The following is a 6,253-nucleotide window of genomic DNA, read 5'->3' as shown; positions in this document are numbered from 1 at the left end:
GACTGACTGTTGGTTGCCAATTAGGCTGGACCGTCTCGGCGCGCCCGGGGGTAAAAAACTTAGCGCTTCGACGTGCGCGGGTGCCAAAAACTTAGAGCATCTCCAACAGCCGCGCAAAAAGGCGCGCGCGCGCGCTAAATATCAGTTTTACCGCGCGCGGTGCAGAAAGGCGCGCTCCAGCGGTGGCGGGAAAACCGCGCGCGCGGGAACCGCTTGCGCGCGCGCGCGAAATGGCGGCCTCTCGCGCGCCATTTTTGCGGCGCCGCCTCCCGCGCGCCTATAAAAGGCAGCGCGCGCTCCCTCGCGCCACCGCTCCACGCGCTCTCTCTCTCTCTCTGCCTCTCGCGCCGCCGCCGCCCCAGCGCTCCGCCGCCGCTCCAGCGCGCCGCCGCCCGACGCGCCACCATGCCGCCGCGCTGCCGTTCTGCGTCGGGCTACCGCGGAGTCCGCCAGCGCCCCCACGGCGGCTTCTACGCCGAGATACGCTCCGGCGATCTACGGCTTAGCCTCGGAACGTACGACACGGCGCACGAGGCCGCCCGCGCGTTCGACGCGGCGGCGTGGCGCCTAGGTAGGCCGGCCCGCCAAATGAATTTCCAGGACGTCCAGACGCTACAGCAGGCGTTAGACCTCGCCCCGCCGCCTCGTCTGAACTCCGCACAAGATCGTGCGGAGCACAATGCGCTGCAGCGCCGCCTCCTCGTCGCCCAGGAGGACGAGCGGGTCATGGCGGAGTGGCGCCGGCGCCACCCGGAGGACGTCGCCTACGAGCAGCAATATTGGGCAAGTCGCCGTGAGGAGGACACGCGCCGGCGCCGCGAGGAGCGTTTGGATAGGCGTCGTCGGAAGGCGTTGGCGTGTGCGCAGGCCGACCTCGTCAATGCAGGCGGGAGGTCCTTCTTCACTGAAGAAGATGAGCGTTGGTTCGACTGCTAGCTGTCGACCTCTGACGACACCAACGACGACGACGATGGTGCAGATGACTGGAGCGACTGGGATTAGTTTTTTTAATATGTTTTCGAACTATATAGCGCCGAATATCTATCTATGTTTTTCCAACTACCTATCTAGTTGCAAAAACTTTATATCCTTTTTATTTGAATGCAATCTATGTATTAAAAAAAATATTGTGCGCGCTGCATTTTTGGGCACTGCTGGAGCGGCGCGCGCGCTGCATTATAGCGCGGCTGTTGGAGCCAGCGCATGTCCCCGCGCTAAACCAGCCGAAGCGCGCGCGGCAAATGCATTTTTTGGGCGCGGCGCGTAGCGCGGCTGTTGGAGATACTCTTAGCGCCAAGCCTCCGTGTAGTTTTTTCCATTCAGCTCTCCCAGATCCAAATTCCCTAAACCTTATCCTCTCACTCGCTCCCTCGGCCGCCGGCGCGCCCTCACTCGCTCCCTCCACCGCCGGCCGCTAGTAGCCCGAACGGTTGTGGCCCTGTCCCATTCATCCTCCTGCAGCCCAACGCTAGCCACCCTAGCTGGTGCCCTGTCATCTTCATCCGCCAAGGCCCTATGGTGTACGCCGTCGCTCCTCTCAGATCCAGGGATGGGAGAGACATGGGTCACCTGGGAGACTGCAGTCAAACCCTGGTCATCACCCAGGCGCTGCATCGCCGCCGCCACGCCATGGGCCTCCCCCGATCTGTATTTGTCGGTTGATTTGAAGGGGATCTGGCCGTTGACTGTTGCTGCTTCCCATCGCCCGGGAGTTATTGTTCATTTTCCTCTCCTCTCCCTCTCCACTCATCTACAATCGGTGCTGCCGTTAGTTGATTTGTTTACTTTTGTTCATAAGAAGATCAGCCATGACTTGTGGTAGTACTTCTATCCAGCAAGCAGTGCCTCAGTTGGAGCTCGCGCTTGAGCAGTACGTCAAGAACAGGGGCTACTACTCGTGTGACTCCTGGAGATGAGAGGATGAGGATGATAACTGCAGGTATTTCTTTCAGTGTTGCAAGGAAACCTTAATTAGCTAAAAAAATCTGAACTGTTTGTGATTGATTTGTACATTAGAGCTTGTGAATTGTGAATCTGTGATATTCAAATTGTTGCCAGACTATCATATTATGCTATGTGTGCTTGAAGGTCAATGCAAGGGTATTCATCCTATGAAAAATCATTACTTTTTATATATATAAATGTATTCCCGGATCTATGCTTTGATAAGAGGAACAACCCTGAGAACTAGCTTCAGTTTCCACAAAAAGTCCAAATAAGAGTACTCATGTTCAAGAATTTTAGTTAAGCATTGTAGAATTCTTGCAAACACACGAGTATATTCAATGTTCATGCTATGAACTAGGTGAGAGTTGAGGCTGGAGCTTTGTTACTCTTTCCATCCAACAACAAGGTACCGTTTACTTTTTCTCTCCCCGCAACCAATACATTCTTGTTCCTACGCCTCCTCCTTATTTCTTGTTGTAGGCTGCAAGTGTTTCTTAAATTGTTAGTCTCAATGCTCCAATCCAGAAGATAGATTTTTGGTAGGATGATATAGCATCACTCATGGTTATTTAGATATACTCCCTCCATTCTTAAATATAAGTCTTTCTCAAAATTCCACCAAGAACTACATGCAGATGTATATAGACATATTTCAGAGTGTAGGTTCATTCGTTTTTCTCCGTACGTAGTCCATAATGGAATCTCTAAAAAGAGTTATATTTTGGAACGGATGGAGTATGTTAGCAGTTTCGAATTTACAATCATGCTTCTACAGATTTTACAGTTATTAGATACTATTTTCCCTTATCATTTTAGCCTTTGTATACATGAATGTTTTCTATATAATACTTGAGTATTTTTCCGAATTATACATTATTTACTTTTATATACTACTAAAGTTTGTTTTAGTTCCAAATGTGAAGAAAAGAATAAGGGATCGGACAGATGTAAAAGAGATGAAGTGATTATGTGAGAAACTTATCAGGTTTTATCCATGTTGAGGTGCAAGGGGCCTCAGGTGCAACGTTCAGGTTTAGTGCACTTATTATGCTCTCACGTTTTTTACTATAAAATATTTTGATTCTGTCGTTTTTCATCTGGTGGTTAGTTTACACCGTGGAGGCTGTTAATATTTATTTTTCTTTGTTTAGATGATATCGGCTGATTCTTTTACTTGCAGGAATTGTTAGACTTGCGCCCGTGCAGACGTGCTCATGTGCCTCCACGTGCGTCCACGTGCGTCTCTCTAATCAGATCCTGGCGCTACCCCCCTATGCAGCAGGGGCCAAACTATGTGCTACTCTATGCATAGTCGGATCTCTAATCGGATGAGCTCCCTCCACTATTGTACGCATGTTAACTATATCCCAGCAATACAACGATTTTTCTTTGGAAGAATTGTTTTTTTCCTTTCACATGTGCATGCTTATGTTAATTTACACGTACTATGCGCTTTGTGAAGAAAATGGTGTAGTTGTTATGCATGAGCACACCTTCTGCATAGTGGTTAATTTGGTTGACCTTGGTTGTCAAAAGAAACTTCCTTAGTGTATTATCATTAGTAACTCGCATAGTGCTTAAACTTGGAACATAGAACTGAGCTATAAATCTTAACTATGATGGTACTTTGAGAAAAATGCCACATTAAGACTTGATTTAGAAAGAAAACGTGAGAATATATCTTTTCTTTGTCATGATTGTTGAAAGGCAGCTAATACTTAGTGTCCTGAAATTTTTACTAGATGAGTGTAGCAGGCAACACAACTATAGCTACAACATTTGTTTATGTTCCTTGTTGTGCACCTCGACATGAATTATTTTCAGTTTGATAGCATAACATAAATCGTTCGGTGCAGAACATTTCTTTCACCCTGTGATATAAATCACGTGAAGAAAGTCATGAAATGGTTCAATCATCCAACTATTTCTCAAAACTTTGGGTCGCGTCTTTTGTTCAACCTTGGTTATTCCTAGTTTGACATTTCGGTAAGGATACCAAGTTTACATGCCTGCAAATAGAATTTATTCACCTCAAAGTTAGTTGTCTGTATATTAATTCGGCTTCTATGTTTCATGCATGATGCTATTTACTTTCAAGTTGAACATGTAGTACAATAGTACTTAGTGGAAAGGAAATTTCATCATCTTTCATGTATATTAATTGTATGTTTTTTGTCTTTCCAGGTTGCTGTCAAATTGTGTAGGAAAGACAAAGAGGACCAAGAAGGGAACCATGATGTTGTTATTTGCATCAACTAGATATCTTAATGGAGCAAAAACAATCCATCTCATAGCTATCATTTTGTAAAGGATGTCTTGTGTAACGGAGCTATCATTCTGTAACAGCCAAATGTTTTCTTTTATTTACTTACCTTTATTATGGGCATTATTAGTGTTATTTTTGTTTGGTTTTGGTTTAATATTTTTAGAGTACATACAAGTTATTGTAATTTGATAGATATTGATGAGAAATGTAACCTGATTGATATTGTTTAACAAGGTAAGATGCCAAATACCATTGGCCAAATGCATACAAACTGTTGGTCGGCAAAAGGAAGCACCATTCTATAGTTGGTTGGAAAAGGTTAATGGTAGGGCCATTGGAAAGTTTGTCGGCAAAAGTAATACCATCGGATTGTTGGTCGGCAAAACTAATACCATCGGATTGTTGGTCGGGAAATGTTCATGGCAGAGCCAACGGAAAGTTGGTCGGCAAAGGTATTATCGTCGAATAGTCGGTTGGGAAAAGTTCATAACAGAAAGTCAGTCGGGAAAGGTCCAAGGCAGTGCCAACAACACATCGGTCGGTAATGTTTCCTAGAGCCGTCCAACTGTCGGTCGGTAAAGATAAGTCGGTCAAGAAAGGTCTTTCCCGTCTGGACTTTCCCCAACAAACCGTGTCGGTTGGCAATAGTTTTTCCCGACCGATTGTCTTTTGGCGGAAGCTGTTTTCCCAACCGATCTGTTTGTCGGGGAAGAAGTGTCGTGGTGTAGTGGCTGCACCAGTGGGCCACAAGCCCTGGAGACGCGGGCACCCCCCTAGTTGCGCCTACCTGGCTTGTGGGGCCCACGTGCACCCCCTCCAATCATTCTAGCTCTCATCTGCTTCTCCTACCTCGAGAAAAAATCGTTTCACACCTCAAACCCGGGTTCTTGCTCTTCTTGCTGGGATTTTCGATCTCCTTGTGCAAAGCACCATTCTCCGAACTGTTTTGGGGAAATTACTCCTTGGTAAGTGACTCCTCCATTGGTCCAATTAGTTTTTACTCTAGTGCCTTATACTTCGCGTATTTTTGCTGCCTTGGTGACCCTATTCTTGAGCTTTGCATGCTAATTTTAGCTGGTCCCAAGTAGTTTTGATGCGTAATATGGCCTCTAGGCACTTGTGGGAGTAGTTGCTATGAGTTTTGTTGAGCCTTGTTTACTTTTCCTTAGAGTCCCTAAAAATTTCAGAAATTTTCAGAGATAGAAATGGGAAAAGATGAGGAGGTTCTTAAGAGGCTCTTCAAGCCGTGACCCCAAGGATGATTGAAGTGATAAGAAGCCCAAGTATCCGGTCCCTCGAGTTGAAGAAGTTCGAGCGTGCAAATGGCCAAGCGATGTGTTCTTATGCGCCGCCGGACTTTATGATGACTTTTACTACTTGGTGGAGAACGCAGGCCTTACCGCCTTCGTTGAAGATAAGTGTCCGCAATACCTCCTCCTCACTAATATCTTCGTCCAAAGCTTTAACTTTCTATCCGAGGAAGAATCCTCCTATGGTTGAGTTCAAACATTATGATATCCCCCAGCGCATGTCACTCCAGGATTTTTGCAATGTTTACAAATTGCCTTTTGTTGGGGATATTCATGAACCTCGTCCACGGGACTTGGAGGCTTTCATCGATACAATTGTTGTAGCAGAGGATAGAGGAGTGTCTTGTGCTAGAGCTGCTAGCATTCATTTTCCCGTACTTCAGTACTTCTCACTATTTGTGGGAAAATGTTTGATTGGCCGTGGGAAAGCTGGGTCCCTTAGCTCCCCGGATCTTGCTGTCTTGCGCGAAGCCCTTTATAATGATAAAACTTATAGCTTGGGCGCTATAGTAGCTCAACGGTTGAACACGAACCGTTCTAAAGGTGTTGTCTATGGAGGTATCTATGCTACCCGTCTTGGCACACACTTTGAGATACCTATTAGACTGGACGAGGAAGAAGAGATTCTTCTTCCCGAGAGATATCTAGATTATGATAGCATGGTTCGCCATGACTTTCTTGATAGAGATATAAATAGAAGGATGATTTATAACCTAGTATTTAGTCAGGG

General features: G+C 46.2%; 1 long non-coding RNA gene across 3 annotated transcripts; it reads left to right on the top strand.

Annotated features, from left to right (window-relative positions):
- Positions 1-1,305: 1,305 nt before the first annotated feature.
- Positions 1,306-3,180, top strand: LOC123412366. Of its 3 annotated transcripts, none has more exons than XR_006613482.1 (4): positions 1,306-1,939; positions 2,306-2,353; positions 2,871-2,978; positions 3,128-3,180. It is a non-coding gene; the product is annotated as an uncharacterized LOC123412366 (long non-coding RNA). The 3 variants fall into 3 exon arrangements; XR_006613483.1 differs by having other exon boundaries at positions 1,497-1,939; positions 2,857-2,978; XR_006613484.1 differs by having other exon boundaries at positions 1,497-1,939; positions 2,847-2,978.
- The last annotated feature ends 3,073 nt before the right edge of the window (positions 3,181-6,253 follow it).

This window comes from Hordeum vulgare, chromosome 7H (genome assembly GCF_904849725.1).
Source record: "Hordeum vulgare subsp. vulgare chromosome 7H, MorexV3_pseudomolecules_assembly, whole genome shotgun sequence".
Lineage (NCBI taxonomy): Eukaryota > Viridiplantae > Streptophyta > Magnoliopsida > Poales > Poaceae > Hordeum > Hordeum vulgare.
This window is presented reverse-complemented; position numbering and strand designations above follow the sequence as displayed.